Source organism: Heloderma suspectum, chromosome 1, assembly GCF_057233095.1.
Source record: "Heloderma suspectum isolate Gila_16-S chromosome 1, 16-S_ref, whole genome shotgun sequence".
In the NCBI taxonomy this organism is placed as follows: domain Eukaryota; kingdom Metazoa; phylum Chordata; class Lepidosauria; order Squamata; family Helodermatidae; genus Heloderma; species Heloderma suspectum.
The window spans coordinates 398143701-398167589 of NC_139458.1; the positions used below are offsets into that span (position 1 = coordinate 398143701).

A 23889-nucleotide genomic window follows, 5' to 3' on the forward strand; every position below is an offset into this window, starting at 1 on the left:
GGTATTTTATAGAAGCTATTACAACTGATAGGTTAACTTCATGGTATTGATGATACATGGCTTAACCACGCTAAAAACTGCCTTCCCCCTCTAAATTGTAAAAAGGTGATTAAGTTTCAATTGATGGAGATGTACTGTATCTGTGTATACATATAACAAGGATTAAGAATTGTTTTCTGGCACAATGTCTCAATAGTTGAAACCTTGTCTTACGCCCACAAATACAAAGTGGATGTTTTCAATTGTGCCATATAGATAAATATTTTTGAGTGTTAAATAATTCCCAGAAAGCTGGATATATTTGTGTAGCCAGATGCTTGCAGGAGACAGTAGCTACTGTGTCAAAAATTACTACTACTACTATTACTGATTCAGTTTATGAACATACATTTTTTATGATGGCATGCTTTTATGATTTCTCTGTAAATTTTATAGAGAAAAATATTTACTTGGGTAATTTTCTTTGTATCAAACGCTTGCTTGTAGAGAAAAACAAATCAAAGAACATACTGGGGCTGTTTGCAGAACATGACAGCCCACAGTGGTTATTTAACCCACAGTGATACTGCAGTGTGTGCGGGGGGTGTGCAGCTGCCATTCTGAATATGCAGCCCCACTTGGAGGTTGTCATGTCATGCAAACCTGGCGAGGGTGGGTTATGCGAGGATTAAATAACCGACGCATAACCCTAGAACAGACCTTGGGTTACACAAGGGTTGTTGACCCCTTGCATAACCCACACTTGCTGGGTTCTCATGACACAACATACCCAAGCAGGAGTTGGACATTCAGCCTCATGCCCATGGGCACTGTGGCTCTTCATGCGCTAAATAACCCACGACAAACTGCAGCTTATTGTCCAAACCCGGTCATTCTTTCTTGCTTCCCATGTATATGAAACTTGCTTAGTATTATAGTTGTGTGGGTTGCTGCAGATACAACAATTTCATAGGGAAGATGAAATGCATGCATCTGTATTACTGGGCAGTGGTATCCCAGTATTGGTTACCATGCATTATTTCCTGCTTTATAGGCAGCCTGGCAGTGTTTTTTCCACTACAGTCACACCCAGTACATTTCCTTTGGAAATTTGGCTTCTCAAGATGGAACACATATGCTTATTAGTTATCAGTGAGGAAATTTCAAAAGCAATCTTTAAAATGCTGAAATCCAGTGACAAAAAGAAGGAAAAAATTTAATACCTATGACATCTGCTAATGCGGAACAAGAAGTAATTACTGCTATTAGATTGTTACACTGAAAGCAAAAGTGCTTTTAGAAAGATTAATTTCCTGAGCTAAGAAGAATACTGCAAATGCAACTCATTGAACAGAATGAGGATGATGACCTAATTCTTTCACTTTTAACACTGATGAGTTTGTGATGCCTACACAGGAACAGTGGCTCAATATCTATGAAGGGAAGGAAGGGGGGAAAGGACACACTTTCTGATGAGGTATCATCTGAGTGCAGTGCCAAGTCGTAAACTGTATGCATTGCACACACAGACCTGATTGTGCAATTCTGTATTCTTGTGGTATCCATATTACTTAATAAATTTGTGCTTCTCAGAAATATGCTATGTACAATGAACTAAATATAGGAATCCCCAAGATAGCTTTTACTAAACATTCTCAAATAATCTTTATGGGCTATGGTAGGATTGGATGATGATGTTGTTGTTGTTCAGTTGTTAAGTCGTGTCCGACTCTTCGTGACCCCATGGACCATAGCACGCCAGGCCTTCCTGTCCTCTGCTCTCTCCCGGAGTGTGCTCAAGTTCATATTCATTGCATTGGTGATGCTGTCTAGCCATCTCATCCTCTGTCGTCCCCTTCTCCTTTCGCCTTCAATCTTTCCCAGCATCAGGGTCTTTTCCAGGGAGTTTTCTCTTCACATTAGGTGGCCAAAATATTTGAGCTTCAGCTTCAGTATCTGTCCTTCCAATGAGCACTCAGGGTTGATTTCCTTTAGGATGGACTGATTTGACCTCCTTGCAGTCCAGGGGACTCGTAAGAGTCTTCTCCAGCACCACAGTTCGAAAGCATCAATTCTTTGGCGCTCAGCCTTCCTTATAGTCCAGCTCTCACAGCCATACATTACTACTGGGAAAACCATAGCTCTGATTATACGAACCTTTGTCAGCAAGGTGATGTCTCTGCTTCTTACTATGCTGTCTAGTTGTGCCATAGCTTTCCTCCCAAGGAGCAAGTGTCTTTTAATTTCATGGCTACAGTTACCATCTGCGGTAATCTTGGAGCCCAAGAAAGTAAAATCTGTCACTGCTTCCATTTCTTCCCCTTCTATATGCCAGGAAGTGACGGGGCCAGATGCCATGATCTCAGTTTTTTTAACGTTGAGTTTCAAACCAGCTTTTGCACTCTCCACTCTCACCCTCAACAAGAGGCTCTTGAGATCCTCTTCGCTTTCTGCCATTAGGGTGGTATCGTCTGTGTATCTGAGGTTGTTGATAATTCTCGCGGCAATCTTAATTCCGACCTCTGATTCATCCAACCCGGCGTTTCTCATGATGTACTCTGCATATAAGTTAAATACGCAGGGCAACAATATACAGCCTTGTCGTACTCCTTTCCCAATTTTGAACCAATCGTTTGTTCCATGTCCGGCTCTTACTGTTGCTTCTTGGCCCTCGTACAGGTTTCTCAGGAGACAGGTAAGGTGGTCTGGGACTCCCATCTCTTTAAGAATTTGCCAGAGTTTGTTGTGATTCACACAATCAAAGGCTTTAGCGTAGTCAATGAAGCAGATAGAGACATTTTTCTGGAATTCTCTTGCTTTCTCCATGATCCAGCGAATGCTGGCGATTTGATCTCTACTTCCTCTGCCTCTTCTAAACCCAGCTTGTACTTCTGGTAGTTCTCGGTTCACATGCTGCTGAAGCCTAGCTTGTAGGATTTTGAGCATAACGTTGCTGGCATGTGAAATGAGCACAATTGTACGGTAGTTTGAACACTCTTTGGCGTTGCGCTTCTTTGGAATTTGAATGTAAACTGACCTTTTCCAGTCTTGTGGCCATTGTTGAGTGTTCCAAATTTGTTGGCATATTGAATGCAGCACTTTAACAGCATCATCTTTTAGGATCTTAAATAGCTCAGCTGGAATACTGTCATCTCCGCTAGCTTTGTTGTTAGTAATGCTTCCTAAGGCCCACTCAACTTCACTCTCTAGGATGTCCGGCTCAAGTTCAGTGACCGCACTATCATGGCTATCAGGGACATTCAGATCTTTCCTGTATAGTTCTTCTGTGTATTCTTTCCACCTCTCATCTGCTTCTGTTGGGTCCCTGCCTTCTTTGTCCTTTATCATGCCCATCTTTGCACAAAACATTCCCCTGAGATCTCCGATTTTCTTGAAAAGATCTTTAGTCTTTCCCATTCTATTGTTTTCCTTGATTTCTTTGTGTTGTTCATGTAAGAAGGCCTTCTTGTCTCTCCTTGCTATCCTCTGGAACTCTGCATTCAGTTGGATGTATCTTCCCCTTTCTCCCTTGCTTTTCGCTTCCCTTCTTTCCTCAGCTACTTGTAAAGCCTCCTCAGACAGCCACTTTGCTTTCTTGCATTTCTTTTTCTTTGGGATGGATTGAGTTGCTACCTCCTGAACAATGTAACAGACCTCCGTCCATAGTTCCTGAGGCACTGTCTATCAAGTCTAATCCCTGAAATCTATTCCTCACCTCCACTGTATATTCATAAGGGATATGATTTAGGTCATACCCGAATGGTTTAGTGGTTTTCCCTACGTTCTTCAATTTAAGCCGAAATTTTGCAAGAAGCAGCTCATGATCTGAGCCACAGTCAGCTCCGGGTCTTGTTTTTACTGACTGTATAGGGCATCTCCATCTTTGGCTGCAAAGTACATAATCAATCTGATTTTGGTATTGACCATCTGATGATGTCCATGTGTAGAGTTGCCTCTTGTGCTGCTGGAAAAGTGTGTTTGCTATGATCAGCGTGTTCTCTTGGCAAAACTCTATTAGCCTTTGTCCTGCTTCATTTTGTACACCAAGGCCATGCTTGCCTGTTATCCCGGTGATTCCTTGACTTCCAACTTTAGCATTCCAATCCCCTATGATGAATAGGACATCTTTTTTTGATGTTAGTTCTAGAAGGTGTTGTAGGACTTCACAGAACCGATTAACGTCAGCTTCTTTGGCCTCAGTGGTTGGGGCATAGACTTGAATTACTGTGATGTTGAATGGTTTGCCTTGGATTCGTACTGAGATCATTCTATCGTTTTTGAGATTGTACCCCAATACTGCTTTTCCCACCCTTTTGTTGGCTATGAGTGCTACTCCATTTCTTCTACGGAATTCTTGCCCACAGTAGTAGATATAATGGTCACCTGAATTAAATTCGCCCATGCTTGTCCATTTTAATTCTCTGATTCCCAAGATGTCGATGTTCAATCTTTCCATCTCATGTTTGACCACCTCCAGCTTACCTTGATTCATTGATCTGACATTCCAGGTTCCTAAACAATATTGTTCTTTACAACATCGGATTTTCTTTTCACCACCAGACACATCCACAGCTGAGTGTCCTTTCGGCTTTGGCCCAGCCGCTTCACTCTTTCTGGCGCTACTTGGAAATTCCCTCTGCTCTTCCCCAGTAGCATATTGGACACCTTCCGACCTGAGGGGCTCATCTTCCGGTGTCATATCTTTTAGCCTTGTGATACGTTCCATGGGGTTTTCTTGGCAAGAATACTGGAGTGGGTTGCCATTTCCTTCTCCAGTGGACCACATTTTGTCAGAACTCTCCACCATGACCTGTCCGTTTTGGGTGGCCCTGCACAGCATAGCTTATGGCTTCACTGAGTTACGCAAGCCCCTTCACCACAACAAGGCAGTGATCCATGAAGGGGTTGGATGATGACAGTTCAGTAATTGTAACAAAGCTATTAGATATAAAACTTCTTATTTCTTATTCTATTCTATTCTACTCTACTCTACTCTTCCTCCTTTTAAAAACAAATGTATACCAAGTAGCTTACAAAAATAACGATATGATAAAACCATAATAAAACCTAAAAGCATAAAACAAAAACAATTCAGAGTGAATTAAAGTAGCAGCAGAAAACATTAAATTATAGGGCAATCCTCAGAAGTAGATACCATTGAGGTCAATGGGATTTACTCCCAGAGAAGTGGATATATGATTACAGCCTCAGAGTTCTGCAGAAAGTCTGCTTGAATGTTATGGTCTTCACCAGCCTCCTAAAAGCACTTCGTAAAGGAGCCAGGTATAGTCTCTTGAAAGGCTGTTCTAAATCTTTTCCACTTAGTAGCCTCTACATCAGAGGTGGGTAACTTCCAGGGATTTGGGGGACATTTTCAAATGTTGGCACAGGCTACAACCTGTGTGGTGCCTGAATACAAAATCCGAAATCACTGGTGGTCTGTAGCACTACAGTGGTTACATTTCGCTTGTTTCCAAGCTAAATTTTGCCATTTGGTTGTTTTTTAGCCACTCCAGAAGCCATTTTTTCCCAGGGAGTTCTTTTTAATATGGGGGGGAGGGACACTGGTGAGTGGCAGGAGGCCATGAGTGTTGGTGCGGGCTGCGTGTTGGCCTCAGGCTGTGTGCTGGCCATAGTAGACATATTGCCCTCCTCTGCTCTACGTAATAAACATGTCCTCAGTAGACAGGCCTTCCAGTGGCGTGATCTGAAGAAGAATTCAGTGCCAGTTGACTCACTGATCGGTTCTCCACAGCTTCATAAGAAGAAACTCAAAGATATCAAGCTCCCCTCTCATTGATAAAGATTGATGGTACCACCAAATCTAGCTCTCTCTGCCCAGATACCCTCATAATCTCAAATAGGAAGTATGGCTGATAATTTTTCAAATGTTGAAGAAAATGATGGATGGAATCCAGAGAACTGCAAGTGGAGTTCTGTTTGCACAGTAGGCTATCCCACCTTCTTCTCCTATACTCACTTGGGTATCCTGAAGAGCCACTTCTGTCAGTTGAGGAATGCCATGAAAAGTGATATCGGGTTTGGTTCTGGCATCAAGACAACTTTGGCTCTTCTCTTTCCTAGATGTATTATTTTTATCCAGCCTTTAACGTCACAAATTCTTCCAAGGGGGGTTACAAGTAGAATCAAAATACAGTTAAAGTCATAATAAGACAATATCAAAACATAACCATTAGTTTGTGCCATTTAGCTCTATGGAGGGGCAGGAAGGGATGGTCCTGCTGGAGCAGGTTCTGAAGTCGTCTTTGCCTACTGCTGTCACTCTCCTGTTGCTTTCCACAGGGTAGATGGTAACGGATTTGCTAAATGATAGAAATTTTCTTTTCCTTAATGAATTGGTGGGTAATGTACGTGCATCTAGCACATTGACCTTTCTGTGATAGCATTCACTTATCAGTGGTGGACTGCAGTGTTGGTACAGCTATTTTCATCTGCTAGTGTAACACTTCTAATAGAATCATAGAACAGTAGGGTTGGAAGAGGCCTATAAGAGTATTTTAAAATACGTTATGAGAACTGGTATAGTATACTTGCTAAGAGTCTGTGAAAAATGTGGACAAGAAAGTCCCTTGTTCAGTTCTGGCATGAATTCACTAGGTAGCGTTATTGCAAGCTCCTATTTCTCACCTTCAGTCCTTCATCTGCAATATGGAGATAATCACTCTGAACCATTTTGCAGGATGATTGTAAGGCAAGGGGTGTGGAACCTCAGGTCCAGAGGCCAAATCCAGCCCTCCTGGGGTCCCAATCCAGCCCTCTGGGGTTCCCCAGGTGGCTGTGCCCGCTTTCTCCAATTACTGATCATTTGGTGGTTTCCCAGCTTTGGGGAAGTTCATCCCCCATACTTAAAGGTTGAAATACCTCTCCTAAGTTACTGGCAGTAAGAGTTTTAAGCTAAAATATGCTGGTATTTTTGGACCTACCCCATTTCGCTTCAACCCTGCTCGCCACTGGAATGCAGCCCCTGAGAGATTCTCTGAAATGAAATTTGACACTCCTGCTGAAAGAGGTTCAACAGCCCTGTTGTAAGGATTACTTGGATAATGTATGTGAAACACGGTTTGTTGTTGTTTATTCAGTCAGTCGCTTCCGACTCTTCGTGACTTCATGGACCAGCCCACGCCAGAGCTTCCTGTCGGCCGTCGCCACCCCCAGCTCCCCCAAGGTCGTGTCTGTCACCTACAGAATATCATCCATCCATCTTGCCCTTCCTTTTGCCTTCTACTTTCCCTAGCATCAGCATCTTCTCCAGGGTATCCTGTCTTCTCATTATGTGGCCAAAGTACTTCAGTTTTGCCTTTAATATCCTTCCCTCAACCGAGCAGTCTGGCTTCCTTTCCTGGAGTATGGACTAGTTTGATCTTCTTGCAGTCCAAGGCACTCTCAGAATTTTCCTCCGGCACCACAGTTCAAAAGCATCTATCTTTCTTCACTCAGCCTTCCTTATGGTCCAGTAGGGATGTATGAAAGTCACTTAACTTTCCGCGGATGATATTGATGGTGGGGGGGGGAGGCGTTCTGTCCCTCCCCCCGGAATCCTCGACCGGGGGGAGAGGCGATCCATTCCTCCCCCCCAGAATCCTCCATGGCCAGCTGTGCTCCGTGGCAGCTCCACGGAGCAGCCGGCCAGGCCCAGGCCAGAGCTGTCTGCAGCCAGATTTCCGGCCGCGGAGGGCTCTGGGTAACACAAAAAAACCAAAAAACTGCGTACACAAATGGCGGCGGCTATGGCTGCCGCCATTTGCGTTCCTTGTTTTTGGCCGTCTTAATCTACGTAAATATTTATGTAGACTATGACGGCGAAAATAAAGGGGAACGCAAATAGCATAGCGGGCGCTATTTGCGTCCCTTTTTGATTCACCGTTTTAACCTACGTAAATATTTACGTAGGCTAAAACGGCGAATCAAACAGGGACGCAAATAGCGCCGCTACGCTATTTGCGTTCCCCTTTATTTTTGCCGTCATAATCTACGTAAATATTTACGTAGACTAAGATGGCCAAAAATAAGGAACGCAAATGGCGGCGGCCATAGCCGCCGCCATTTGCATACGCGGTTGTTGTTGTTTTTTTACCCAGCCATGATAGGCTACGTAAATCTTTACATTGCCTATCATGTCTTATAAAAAAAAAAAAACCGACAAGACTGCAAATGGCGGCGGCGGTGGCAGCCAGTGGGAAGACCAGCTGCCGCAGCCGCTGAAGCCGCTGCCGGAGCCGCCGCTGCCCGGAACATCCACCCCAGGTAAGTCTCGTCCCGGGGGGGATCCACGGGGTGGCGGTGGGGTGACAGGCCATTCCGCCACGGAGTTCGGGGGGCCGAATGCACTGGCATTCGGCCTCACCGAGATCCGTGGCGGAATTCTCTGACATCTCTATGGTCCAGCTCTCGCATCCATAGGTTACTACGGGGAATACCATTGCTTTAACTATGCGGACCTTTGTTGTCAGCGTGATGTCTCTGCTCTTAACTATTTTATCAAGATTTGTCATTGTTCTCCTCCCAAGAAGTAAACGTCTTCTGATTTCCTGGCTGCAGTCAGCATCTGCAGTAATCTTTGCACCTAGAAAGACAAAGTCTGTCACTGCCTCCACGTTTTCTCCCTCTATTTCCAGTTTTCAATCAAGCTGGTTGCCATAATCTTGGGTTTTTTAAGGTTTAGCTGCAACCCAGCTTTTGCACTTTCTTCTTTCACCTTTGTCATGAGGTTCCTCAGCTCCTCCTCGCTTTCAGCCATCAAAGTGGTATCATCTGCATATCTGAGATGGTTAATGTTTCTTCCAGCAATTTTAACTCCAGCCTTGGCTTCATCAAGCCCAGCACGTCGCATGATGTGTTCTGTGTACAGGTTGAATAGGTAGGGTGAGAGTATACAACCCTGCCGTACTCCTTTCCCAGTCTTAAACCAGTCCGTTGTTCCGTGGTCTGTTCTTACCGTTGCTACTTGGTCGTTATACAGATTCCTCAGGAGGCCGACAAGATGACTTGAAATCCCCATACCACCAAGAACTTGCCACAATTTGTGATGATCCACACAGTCAAAGGCGTTAGAATAGTCAATAAAACAGAAATAGATGTTTTTCTGAAACTCCCTGGCTTTCTCCATTATCCAGCGGATATTGGCAATTTGGTCTCTAGCTCCTCTGCCTTTTCAAAACCCAGCTTGTACATCTGGTAATTCTCGTTCCATGAATTGCTGGAGTCTACCTTGCAAGATCTTGAGCATTACATGAAGCACGGTAAACATCCAAAAAGTACATTATGTTGTTGTTTTCTAGCAACATTTGCAGTGAAGAAATGTATCACAGGGAAAGTAAAGATTCACAGCAGAAAATCAGGTTTAACAGAAGATCTGCTATTCCTCAGGAATGTAGTCAGAAATTCCAGGCCTGTACGATCTCTTCCAGAAAGTGGTAGTGGTAACTACAACTGCCACTGTAGCTAATATTTGTGTCAAGGCCAGTGTTGATGAACACTGTTTACATTAGGAAGGACCTTTAATGTAAGTTTGAGTTTCTGTTTCAAAAACACCACATTCAACCAAAGAAAAAGTGAAAAAACCTTTGAAGGAGGGAAGTCAGGGCTTGATCCACAGCCTTTGCTTGCAGACATTCTGCTGTGCACATGCTGCTGTGTTTACTTCCTGAATAGAAAACAATAAAATAATCAGTTATCTCTAATTGCTCCAATAACTTGTTGGCAGCAAGGGCTAAATAACTCCCAAAAAAATTAATAAAATGGTTGTGATTATACATGAATCCATTCCAGTAAGAATTATCATATGTGTCTCTATGAATGCTCGATATGGAGCTTTTCACCCCACTCAACTATTTTTTACATGTAGAATACATCTAGCAGGATGCTCCATGCACAGATGGTTCAGAATGTGTACCTTATTAATGTTTCCTGATTGTGTCTGCTCCAAGTTTTTAAATGTGTAATACATTAATTTTAATCTGTATTAGGAATGTTTTTACATTTCTGGTCTATTCATGTGGCTTCCAGTTCATAGATACCAGTATAATTTAGTTTTAAACTTCTATATTTGACCTGTGCGTTCTTTTTTTAATAGATTTTACTGTACCTGATGTTGGCTATTGCTAAAACGGTAGTTTTCTTTTTTAAAAGAAACTCCTTTTGGGTTTGATGGATTTGTACTCTTCAAAGGGAAACAAAACACTAAATATTTCTAATCCTGCATTATTTACCGCATGGATGGTTAAAATGCTACTTTAAGTCTCATAAAATTTAGAGGAAGAAATCTGCCAACTGTAGCAGGAATTAGATTTAGGAAGAGAGGTACAGAGTCAAAATATTGCTACAGAATTAAATGTCAAAAATCTTCTTTAATAGTAGATATATAGTTCACAGTGTCTGGTTATGATTAATACATTTAATCTAAATCACTGAAAGTTGCTCTCTCCTTTTCCATAAAATACAATAGGACACAAATCAGTTTTACTGTAGGTGGATAACAATTGGAAAATAATGCATCTTCCCGCCCAATAAATTGTCAGTTATACCTTTTAACTAAAATCAATTCATCTTTTGAAAATTTATTGCAATTTCTAATAATAAATCTTCTCAAATGTTTATTCATTTGCTGCTTGATACATTTGTGCCACTTTTGCTATGGTCTAATGTTTTTTTCTTTTGATTCATTGTAAATTAGAAAAACTATTTTGAGTCAATTTTCTAGTTAAGAAGTTAAAATCTATAACCCAACCATTTTCCTTTTTTGTGTCCTTTACACATTTTAATACCCTTGAACTTTGATTCAATCCAGTACATTTTGATCATAAGTCGATTAAAAGACTTTTCATTGTAACTTACTGAAAAAGGGCCATATAGTGAAGCAACTGGTTCTAAGATTATTGGGAGACGTTTTGTCCACAGGTCTTGATTGCGTAAGACAAATGAAAGAATTAAACCAGATGAAAAGCTGGGGGTGCTTTAGTTAACTGAATATGAATGAGAAAATTTTTTCATCACATTTGTATCCTTGCAGTGAGATAAGCATCTTTTATAACAGGGTCACAATAATAGTGCCACAGATGAACACTGCGTGCGCTTAGATACATTTTTCCATTGTCATTTTCTGCCTTTTTTTATTCATACTTAATTTTCCAAGGTGTTGGCTATTTCCAGTATTATTTCCAGCAATACATTTTCTGTATTTCAAATAGAAAAGTGTTTGAATGTGTTTGGTTTGTAACGTAAAATGTTGGTTTGTATAAAAAGATTGAATCTTCCAGTAACTAATCCTTTCATTGCTCATATCATCTTTTTTTCTGTCATCTGATAAAATACTAGGGAGGCGGGAGATGGGAAAATTCTAAAATTTTTGTTTAAAAAAAGTAACAAGGAAAACTTGTCTGCAAAACAACATTTCCTTCCAAACCAGAACACTGTTCATGCTGTGACAATTAGAACTCCAAGACTTGTAGAAATTGCGATAAATTTCATTACACGGTGCTGACCTGTATACACAGAGCAATACATATATAAATCTACTTCCCCAATTAAACCAAACAGGAAACCAATGACCAGCACACAGCGATCTCTGTTCATAATGGAGGTCTTGTGCATATTAATAAGTGCTGTGTTGTGGGAATAGGCTATTATTAATTATTTTGATATGGTACTAATTTTTGCAACGCGCTGTTTTTAGTCCTCAAAAGAACTCTGGTATCATTGTTTCTTGATAGAGATGCAAGTTTGGGATATGGTGACTTGGACATAGCCATCTAACAAGTCTGTGGCTCGGTCTATAGATTCAGGAGAACAAAGTAGTAGAGTGACTATTACATCTCAGGTGGGAAATGCCCTACAAATAAGAAACTGGCACATTTAGAGTTCAGTCCTCTCTTTGTATTCTGGCGTCTCTCTCTTTTTGCTTTGCATGTAAAGATGAGCTTTCCCCACCTTCAGTCTGAAGTGGAGCATAGACTTGAAGTCTCTTGTTCGGAGTGTCAGCCAGCTCTTTAACTCTTTGAATACATTGGCACATCAGATCTCTCGCTGTGTATAACAGATTGAAGCCCAAGGTGGCAGAGTAGACCATGCCACTTCAGTCTGCTGGTGGGCATACTTTTTTTTTTTAAGCTACCTCATGTAAAAAATGGGGAGGATACCAAACTCTCCATGTAGAAAACTAGCACAGCACAGAGAGGTTATAGCTGAACCTTCTCTCTGTTTTCTATGCAGGGCAGCTTTAAAAAATGTGATATCTCCCATTGTAATTTGAAGTAGGAAAGTCCATTGTACTACCTCAGAATTCTACCACCACATTCTGCTACAGGTAGATCAAACCATGTTCTAAGATAGTTCTGTTAAGCTTGTACATTCAGTGGTTGGCGCTCTGTGTAATTACTATCCGTTATACAAATGTAATAAGACCTAATCATGTTTTGTTTACACCACAGATGCCAGAATGTTGACAGACTAGGAGAATGTTAGAAAACACTTCCAAGACAACTGGGAAGAAAAAATATATATAATAAATACAGTAGATGAAGTCAAATTTGTTGCATATTGGTGAATCTGTTCAGCTGATAGCATCTTGGGTGTTGAGATGATTGATTTCAGAGGTAAAGAAATAATTTGCATGGAAGCATTAGAATTCATTAATTTCACTAATTACATTGTGAAGAAAACATCTGTTTTCTTCACTAAAGAGGAGACATTAATTACAGGTCTTACCTGTTCATCTAAAAATAGTGTCAATATGTTCCGTTTTCTCTCTTTAAATTGTTGATTTTGTAGGAAAGTCTTATGCCATTATAGAGTTGCCAAGACCTCATTAATAAAGCAATTTTGAACTAAAATTATATTAACTAAACAAAAAAGGAATGTATTAGTTTCCCAAGAGATTTTTAGATTAGAGCAGTCATCTTTTAATCCACAAAAGCTTTCTTTTTCTAATTATTTTAGAATTATGTGTGTACTAAAAAAACTTACATGCAACCAGAAACATAGGGAAAGGTTCTGCTCTACAGAACCCCTTTCAGGATGAGCCCCCTTCACCACACATAATGAAGGTGAAGAAGAGTATTAAAAGTATGATCCATGTAATATAAGGTATCAACTTGTGGCTCAACATAAGCTATTCTATATCACAGGCTGAGACACCAGAGTACTGTTGGCAACCCTTAACTAGGAATTTTCACTGGAAAACAAAACAGAGTTTTATGGTAAGGTTGTCAGCTCCTGAGTTAGCATGTACCAATCATGGTATATCAGTTGTATATGCTTGCAGCAAGGAGTGCTTATTGAGCTTCTGTGGAAGTATGGCATGGTTAGTTTATCTGCCATGTCTAGTACTATTAGCTAGAATAAGTTGCTGGGAAGAGCAATCCTATGGCCACTAGTCAGCGGCTAGACAGCCATAGGATATCTGGTTTTCCGGGAACCAACCTTGGAGCCTATGCTCCAAGGTCGGTTCCTGGAGAACCGACCTTTGCCCCCTTCCACACTGCCTCACAGGTGGTGTGGAGAAGAGGAGCACAGAGCAGCCAAATCGGGGCATTCTGGGGGACGTTCCAGGGCGGAGAAGGCGGAAATGCCGGTACGATGCATCCTATGTGTCGTCCGGTAGTCTCCTCCCCTGCTCACCTTCCCGCAGCTAGACAGCTGAAATTGGCTGTCTAGCCGCAGATGCAGGGCAGGAGAAGTGCAGAGGGAACAATCCCCTCTGTGCTTCTCCTGCCCTGCATTGGATAGGCGGTCACCTCCAAGTTCGGAGGCGGCCACCTATCCCCGTAGGATTGCACCCTAAAGGTAGTAAAGGCCAGAGAATTTAGGTAGCGAAGACCAAGGAAGATTGCATGGAAATGTAAAAATTGGTGCCTTTAAGTGTTTAAAAGAAGTTTTAAACACCTTCAAGATTTTCTGTGAGTACTTCCCTGAGATTATAGTATTTTCTGTCCTAGAAGGATTCATGACATCCAGGACAGCTCATACAAAGCTGTAGATATTCTATGTTTTTTTCTTCTATTAGCTGATATAGTACTGTAGGCCAGTGTCAGCTGTGGGCCTGTAAGTCCCCAGTTTAAACTTCGTCTCAGCCATGAAGGCATTAGCTGACTTTAGACAAATCACTGTTCTCTCAACTTCAGCTTCCCATCTGCAATGTGGGGACAATAATGCTGTGCTACTTCATAGGGCTGCTGTATAGAGTACTAAGGTACTATATGTGAAGTTCTTTGAACACTAAAACAGAACTATATAAACACTAAATATAGCTACTGTTCCAATGAAAATATTGGGTAGAATTATGTGGGTCATCTCCCCACACTTTTTTCTTTTGCAGAAAAAATGTAAGCCACTTGGAAAGAATATTTGATTCTCTAAAATAAATAGGTAAAGAAGCACCTCAGATCCCTGGAGAATTTTTTTAAAAAATAGTTGAGGATGAAGTACATCTGTGCTTTATTTTACTATGCCTTGCTGGAGGAACTGGAAGTGGTCAACTCTTCTGTCATTGTGCATGTAGCCCGAAGGTGTCAGATGGCCTTGACTTTCATAAAACAGATTACTTCAGTAGAGTGACAGAACCAGTTCACGGTTTTGCCAAGTTAATCAAGTCAGACAAAAGCCCAAGCACAGCACCAGCTCAGAGAAACTCTGTTGGCACCAGCCTAATTAAAGATAAACTCCTAAAGCATCCATTTATTTCTCTAACAAAATGCTAAAACTGCTAGAGTACCCACAGCTTGGGAGAGGAGGGACTTTATGAACTCACTTAACCTCCCTAGTATATCTGAGAGGATTTGTCTTGGCAGGTCCATCTCTGAGGAAGAGATCATTGAAGCCTTTAATGGTCTGTCTCTTGGCAAAATGCCTGGCACAGATTCACTTGGAGCTGATTTCTTTAAAGCCTTTTACGCACACACGCGTGCACGCACACACACACGCACACCCCTCTTTAGCACAGAGGTCTTTTACATAACTAATTTTCAGGAAATTATGTGTGTCTTGTTTGGATTATCTGATCTTTTTCTTGTTGAGAAAGGTGAGGATCCAGTGTTCTGTGTAGGCTTATTATCCTTAGTTTTACCTGAATATTTTAAAACGTCAGACTATTTAAAGGACATATTAAATGGTTGCTTTGTAGTACAGACTTTGCAGTACTCACCAGCTGGCACATGTTCATCAGACTACTCTTGGATGGTTGTACTTGTTCCTGGTACAGAGGTGTATGATGGTGTATGATTTCCAGTCATCTTGGGACTGTTCCTTGTGACAGTTCATGTTCTTCCCTCCTCACTCAATGTGGAAAAAAAGGCCGTTAGGTGAGATCATACTAATCTTCAGTATGTTGGTGACAATTTATGTATGTATTATATTTATATCCTGCCTTTTTTCCTCCTTAAGGAACCCATGGCCGCATAAATAATCCTCCTCCTCTCCATTTTAGCCTCACAACAACAACCCTGTGAGGTAGGCTCTTTAATGAGCTTCCGCCGTGCATTAAAAACGTGGCTGTTCAGGCAGGCATTTGGGGTGAGTTAGGGTATTTTAGAAAACGTTTTTATTGTAGAATTTTATTGTTTTAAACTGTTTTATTAAATGCTGTACATCGCCCAGAGTGGCTGGGTGACCAGCCAGATGGGCAATTAATAAATTTAATAAATAAATAAATAAATAAATAGGTTGGGCTGAGAGTCTGTGACTGGCCCAAAGTCACCCAGTGAGCATCTATGGCCAAGTGGGGACTAGAACCCAGATCTCCTGGCTCCAAGTCCAACACTGAAGCCACTACACCACACTGGCTCTCAATTCTGGTCACTGCTCCATTTCATTTGACGTTGGCAGTTTCTACCCTTAAATAATACGTTGCTGTAAGCCAAGTTCAAAAAGAATCCAGAAAAGACCAAGCTACCTGTATGTGTGATACTGTGGTGAAGACTTCCTTGGTCACAGGGGAAGCTGTGACTATGCTGCTTTTTTAGCAAATCCCAACTAATGAGACAACTAGAGCCAGGACAAGATATTAATGAAGATACATGGTTGCTACGGAAAACAGTAGCCCCATGTCTCTTCTCCCATAATGTGTAGTAAAACACCTGTTTCTGTTTTAATTTGTACCGCATCTCATACAATACTTTATCAATATAATTTTTTAAAGTAGCTCAATGGCAGAGTACATATTTTGCATGTGGAAGGTTCTAGGTTCAGTTCGTAGCAATTCCAGTTAAAAAGATAAGAAAGCAGGTAATACATAAAACCTCTTCCTAAGGCCCTGGACAGCCACTGTCAGTTAGAGCAAACAATATTGGGCTAGATAGACAAATAATTTGACCTGGTAAAAGGCAGCTTCCTATGTACACATACTCTCTCTCACTCACTTTGTTCATGCTTGTCCCAAGAATCCCACATATGGTGGGATATAACCTCAACTATATTATGGAGACCATGACCTGGCTCACAAATGATGCAAACCCATGTTTTATTTAACCCATGGTTAACTCATGGCTTGTTGCCCTACCAGGGTTTGTCTGGCAGTCTATCAAGCAACCCATGGGTTGTTTTTTTTCTCAGTCCCTGGGTTTTTTCTCTAGTTCACTCATTCCCTCCCTGTATCCCAAATGCCTTTGCACCGCTGTAGTATGGACATGTAGAGTGGCTAGTTTGTTTGTTTTTTTACCACACTTGCCCACCACCTATATAGCCTGACAAAATAACCCATGAACAATCCGCAGGTCTGGGTTCAGAAATAACAACAATCCAAAGAACAAACCATGGGTTCTCTTTCTGAGTTGTTCATGGTTAACAAACCATGGTTTGTTAGCGCGGCTGGGTTCACAACTTGACAACACATACTTCAACAGCCCATGGATTAAATAATCTATGGGTTAATGTTATGTGCAAAAAACTAAGATGCTTGGCTTGTTTTTGTCTCCAGGTTCTCCTGCTAAAATGTCTTCCCTTTAATTTCACTGAATATAACTATAAATAGTAACAGGAAAAAATATTCTAAATATAATCAACAGGTGGATTGGGCACAAGTTGCAAAATACCCATAGTAACGTTATAGAATTATGAGCTATACATGAGAACAATAACCTTGGTATACCAGTTCACCCTGGGCTGCAATCTAGAATACAGTTTGGTGTCTTAGATCTCATTAGCCTCAGTAGGATTAAAGCAGCCTAACTATCTAAAGGAGTGCAGCCTCCTGTCTTTGCAGTGACTGGATAGGAAAACACAGTTGTTCAGGGAGCCTGGGGAAATGAAAAATCTTAAATTTGCAGTATAAGGTACGCATCCTATGTTCCTGTGGTATCTCTATATTAAATCCCAAGAAGCATACATTTTTGATGATTTGTATGTGCTAAGTGCATAGATTTACTGCTATAGTTTGGGCATTTTTAAATTAAAATATATCACTCATTCTGAATGTATTGATTTACGCATCTTTGTGTCAATATTAAGTCAAGTGACTTTCCCAATAAGTTAAAAAGATCTGGCAGGGCAGGTTACATTGAGTAGATTGCTTTAAATTTATATTTGTACCTGTTATCGCTATATTAAACATTTTCACTTTTTTGCCCTTTATTCTGAATGAGTATTAGAGTTTTGAAATGTCCCCTAATCCTAACCAAGATGAAGTCCTTTTTAATATTCATCATGAAAATGTTGCCCTGTCAAATAACCGACTGTAGATCTTAGCAGTTTAAATATTCATAACTCCAGTTGGGAAACTCAAGGGAGTTTACCGGGTCTGACAATTGTTCTAACCTAGATGGAATTACAATCTTAGTGCAGAGTAGCAACATTACTCATGTGAATTGTGCAGGTTCTAGTTTGCTCTTAAATTTTGAACTTTTCAGTCAATGCACAAAGATAGAGGTTCTGTATAAGTCAGGATGTATTTAACCAGGATATTTTTTTCTCTCTGTACCTCAATCCATGACTTCTTGGAACATCAATAAGCTTTTCTATTTTTTTGACTGATGATATACTATTTATTTTGTCAATATTGATGAAACTTAGCTCATTAGGAGAGGAACCTGCTCTGAATAGCGCTACAACTTTGTTGTCACCAAAAGCTAATCTCCCAGATATTTGATAGGAATATTTTCATTGAGTTCTGTAGGTTTTGAGGTAATCGTGTCCATATAGTAACCTAGTTCAGATGATAGTTCCAGGCTTCATAAACTATTTTCCTCATCCTTCTTCTTCCCCTTACCATTGCATACTAGCTTTGGCATGACAATCCAGGCTTGCATTGAGCCAAATATCCCTGTTCCATCCAAATGTGTGAACTCTGGCTTAATGTCGGTCAATACACCAGGAAAATAAGTGAACATGGCATGCAGCAGGAGTACAGAGGAGTACTTAGCCCCAACACTCTTTCACAGTTTCATAAACCATTTTTATGAAGCCTGGAACAATTGTCAGAAATGGTCCATAGTGTTCAGACAATACAAGTGACTTCCCTAAGGCATTAATTGGCTTTTGTGTACGTGTAACATTGTGTGTGCATGCAGTGTGGTTTAAGTAATGTCAGTAACCTAACAGAGGTTACAAAATCATACTAGTTTAGTATGGTGACAAAACCATACTATACAATGGTAACAGAAACGTACTGTATGCTATGCACTGTGGTAACAAAACCATACACTAACATGCATTAGTGGAATTTTTGAAAATGTAGTATATGCTTCAAGAAAGCTGACATGTTAAATCCTATCATGTGCCAAACTGTGCTAAAATATGAATGGATCCCATAGTGCAAGAAATAAATTGATTAAATTAATAAATTTAATAATTAAAGGCTCCTGTAACTCCAAAAGAGGCTCCCCACTGCGTTTCCTCATTATTTGCTGCTCTGGCTTTGCCTTTTTCCATTTACCTTCAGGGGGCGGGGGGAAGGAGGTGGTTCTGCTGTCTTCCTGTATTGTATACTGTCTGGAGGTAGTGATGGACTTTTCATATGTGTGACTGGGATTATTTGTCTGCAGCAGAATCTCTTCCTACCTGAGAAGTTTAGGCTTACATCCAATAGACTGGCTGGGTTTGCATCAGGGAAGGAAAATAAACACAGCAGCTTATTTTCTGGCCTCCACATTCTGGTCACGTACCATGTAATTACCATCATTACTTTTACTGGGCGCTGTTTGTTGTGTCATCTGAACCCAGCAAGGGTGAGAGGCGGGGGTGGGTTACAAGTCACCCTGCAACCCTAGAACAAGCCATGGGTTCCGCGGTGATTTGTAAGCCAAACCCACCAGCCATCCTCACCATGTTTGGATGACATGACAAACCACACCTGATGAAGGTAATTATACGGTGGCTTATTTTCCTTCCCCAATCGTGTGAACCCAGTCACTGGCTTAACTGGAGGCAAGTCCCATTGAACTCGGTGAGGCTTACATCTGACTAGACCTGTATAAGGTTGTACTGCAGACTTGAATATGGTAGTGGTAGTTAATTTAATCATTGTAGTAAAGAATGCTGTAATGTTGTACCTAAAATATCACTTCTGACACTTTCAATGTACAGAGTACTTTGCAGTCCTTGTCAAACTTGTTTTGCTTGTTTGAAAATTAATCTCAAAATACCATTGTATCAAATGTTTAAATTGTAGTTGCCTGCAGTTTCTCTTGGTTAATCAAGAGAGTGCATAGTATGAAGAAAACATTGTTGCTGTTCTCTCACCCTTAAAAGTCACAAAGCAGCACTCTTGGTTAGCCAAGTGAGGCCAGTGTGTGTCCATTAATACATAAAGTAAATATGAAATTTGCCTAGGTTCTCAAGATAAAAAATAGATTCTGTATCACACTAGATAATGTTAATCTGAGTAGACTATTATAAGTTACAAAAACATAAGATCTCTTTTAGTGCCTTCAAGGCTTCAATATATCAAACCAATGCAAGAGAAAAAAAATATGGGTGAGGAGTACAGAAATGTATTAAACAAGTTTCACTGTGCATTTTGAATACTGTAGGAAAGAAACATTGAAATGGGATTGCCAAAAAGGAATTTATTCCAGAGCCAGTGGTTGCCAGAGCAGTCGCTCATCTAAGATTTCATTTAGCCTTTAATTGTGCAAGTAGTGGATTATAGAAAATATTGTGGGAGGGAATCTAAAGTTTGTACAACTCTTATCACTTACACTCTTAACTAATGGATTATTACTGGCCGAGTGGTACACTCCGATCCCAGTACTCTTCTTCCAAACATCATATTGTTGTCTATTACTGTTGTTGTCTATTATTGTTGTCTATTATATTGTTGTCTATAAGGAACCAAAAGAGAAACTACAGAACAAATCCAACAAGCTGTATTTCTGCACGTTTTATCTCCCCACTTCAATGCCTTGTATAGAACAGATTATTTCTACTAATGAGGATTATGAAATTGATCATTTTAATGTTTTTGTCTTCTACGTGTAAGTCAGATTATTATTATTATTAAGAAGAAGAAGAATGGTAAGCGCACACACATACCAGAAGTGTTTTGCTAGTGTACTGCAAAGTCTGGTGGATGTTTGTAGAGTTGTATCTTACGGTTCTAAATCTTATGTCCAAAAGGTATTGTGTGTCTGCAGAGGTTGAAAGGAAAATAACTTTTTAGCTCTTTTAGCTCCTACTGATTTTCTGTGAAGAAATGACCAGAAATCAGAAGTGACCCATTTCAGGTGCTCAATTCCTGGCTTGCTAAACTATTTAGCAGCCACAACTGTTGTTTAGCAGCCCCAAAAGTCCAAGTGTGTGGACCTATCAGCCACAAATGACTGATAGGTCCATGCACTTCCTCCTCACCCCTTCCCTCATCTTCTTTCTTCCTTGGTGCTTACATTCTGGTTTAACTGAACCACAGATAGCCAATACATCCAAAAAGGGGAACTTTGGCTTAATGTCAGTTTACTAACCAGGTTCTTAAAGCAACTTCAAAGTGGGGTTTGGGATCCTGGTTAGTAAACAGACATTTAATCACAGCTCCCCTTTTTGGGCATCACAGCTAAGTGTGATTTAATTAAATGATGTAAGTGCCAAGGAGGGCAGGAGAAAAGGGAAGGGGTGAGGAGTAGCACTCCCATTGTTCATTCCTGGCTGCTCATGGTTAAGCAAACCAGGAACTGAGCATCTAAACCAGGCCAATGTTTATTTGCTAGGTGTAGTAATGGAGAGTTACTTGGATACTGTGGAGGATGGCATGGGTGACATCAGTTGTCTGCCACTTATTTTTCCTTTTGAAAATGTTAAAATCTTCACTGGCAATGTTTGGCTGTTTTATTTAATCATGTTTTTTATGTGTCGTTCAGAGCTGTCTTTGTAGTAGCTGCTGTCCCATTTAAATGTTGTCATAATGGCATTGTGAATACAGTGGTTGAAGCATGCATTCTAATTATTTGTTTAGATTATTTAAAAGAACAACATGTCCTGCCAAAGCAAAAGAAGACACTATAGGAACAGGGAAGACTGAGGAAAGAGGAATAATTTTAATGTTTTATAACCTCGACACTAAAAAACAGGAAGAAAGAAAATTACTGACAAAAGTTACCACTGTATCCTTTGGAAGCCCATGTACTCATAGTTACCTCCCTTTATGTACCTTGTTCTAGTCACAGCCAGTGCAATTTGATTTTCGAATTTAGAGGAGGGAAGAGTACTTACCCATAACAAAAAAAAAGCCTTAGCTGAAATGGAAATCCATGGGCACTGTCCTGTACTGCCGCTGTGCTCCCACTCACTCCATTGTGGCAGCTAGCGCAGTAGAGCATTAGTGCTTCATAAAGGAACACTGGGGGAAAAGCGGACACAGTCTTTTCCTGATTGGGAGAGGTCAACGGAGCTCCCTTTTAGGACTTCTGTAGACCAGCCTCATTCTGGAAATGAATGTTTCCGCTTGTTTCTAGATCCTTTACAAAATGCTAGCTCCCCATTGCGCTAGCGGTGGGGCCTGCTGGAATACTGCCCCATGTTGTTGACTTGCAATAACAGAACCAACATATGCAGTTAACTCCATATTAATTAATCCAGATTATTTTGTAAATACATTGTTAGCATGTCTGTTGGCTTCCTCGTAGGCTGCATCATCATGCCTGCCAGACATTGTAACAACATCTATAGGGCTGCTTGTCGAAATATGTGTATCAATGGCTATTTGTATTACAGTGATTAGCTTTGTTGCTGTGGTTGCTACATTGGAGGCCTGAGGTCCAGAGACATGCCCAGAAGGAGATAAAATATTTGGATTGTTTCTTTAATAGGATTCGTTTCAACTGCATTTTCATTTGTTTATTTTTAAGATTTAGATCCTATTTCCAGGTGGTATAAAGAAGCTGGTTTACAACAGATTAGACCATTCAGTTCAAAGCTATTAATGCCTTCCTTGGTGGTATGGCAGCTAAAAGAGACGCTGGAGGAAGGTGATGTTAAAGCCTCTTCCTAGCTCTCCCATGTTCCTGAAGCTGCTGTCCTTATGGGGGCTGTGGTGAACCTAGAAGAAATTGCCCCCTTCAAGAATTGCAAATGTAACTATCATGTACGTTGGGCTTCTTATTGTAAACGGCTTTGATATATAAATATTTTGAAAAGAGGTACGTATATAATTTTAGATAACCATGGTTTAATATTATGAGAAAAAACCACAGCAAGAGTCACGGCCTCCCTCCTCCCCTCTTCTCCAGCAGCATGGCTGTGAGGAGTTTGGAAGCTTTTCCTTTAATTAGAGATTAATCACAGCTTATCATGACATCCAAAGCTGGACAAACTATGAGTAATCTTAACTAGGATTTGTTGAAACAAGCCATCTTCATAAACTGTGGCTTGAAGTTAGCTTGTTTTGAGGATAAAATGGAGAGGAGGAGGCTCATGTATGCCACCTCGGGCTCCTTGGAAAAAAGCCAGGATATACATGTAACAAATACATAAAATAAAAATAAAACATATTTAATATTAACCACAGTTTGTCCAGTTCGGACAACATGCTAAACTGCAGTTAATCTGAAGCAGAAGCTTCTGATCTCAGGGCCACACCAGTGAAGGAGAGGGGAAGGGGGAGTGCACAAGCCTAAGGCTTGATGTGGTTCATTTTCATAATGCTAAACTATGATTTAGCATCACAGCCAATCATTAAAGCTTGTTCCCAATTGTGTTTGGTGGCCCAGGCTCCCCATAAGGTAGTAGGAAGGGAGCCAGGATAGACCACAATCACTACTGCGGATCTGTTTCCACAAAGATTTCTAATGACAGCTGCTCCCTTACCTTAGATCTATGTACTCTGCTTGGAAGGCAGAAAAGAGAATCGCTGCATGTGGCTTTGAAAAAGCAGGTCTGCTTAATACAGGGCTGAATTATAGAGCCTGTGCAATGGCCTATTTTTGTTTCCCATCTGACATTAAAGAGCCAGGTGCTCTTTAAGGCTAAACAGAAATTCCCTGTGAACAATTCTTAATACAGGCAACCAATTTACATGGATGTGCGAGTCACCAATGCGTTTGCGTCAGTTTGTCTCTCTTTACATTGGAAACAATGCTCCTTGTTTGTTTGTTGTTGTTCAGTCGTTCAATCGTGTCCGAATCTTCGTGACCCCATGGACCATAGCACGCCAGGCCTTCCTGTCCTGCGCTCTCTCCCGGAGCGTGCTCAAGTTCATATTCATTGCATTCCTTGTTTGTTTACTTACTTATTATATCCAGTAAATATACCACATTAGTCTCTGTGTGTCTTAATATTGCAGTCCATCCTCTCTAATACAAACTCCATTCACCACTATCAGGTTCGTGTCCCCCAGACATCTGTTAACTCAATTGAAAGAAATCCCTTGATTATTTTTTTAAGGTAATTATTTAAAATTATTCAGAGTCCCCCATGGTATTGTGATAATCATGGTTGAACTGTGTTGCCAAGTTAATAGCATGATAATATTCTGTT

General features: G+C 40.7%; 1 protein-coding gene across 3 annotated transcripts in view; it reads left to right on the forward strand.

Moving 5' to 3' along the window:
- Positions 1–23889, forward strand: part of GPATCH2 (G-patch domain containing 2) — a 145665-nt gene that overhangs the window by 26949 nt on the left and 94827 nt on the right. The gene's annotated exons all lie outside the window — the stretch shown is intronic.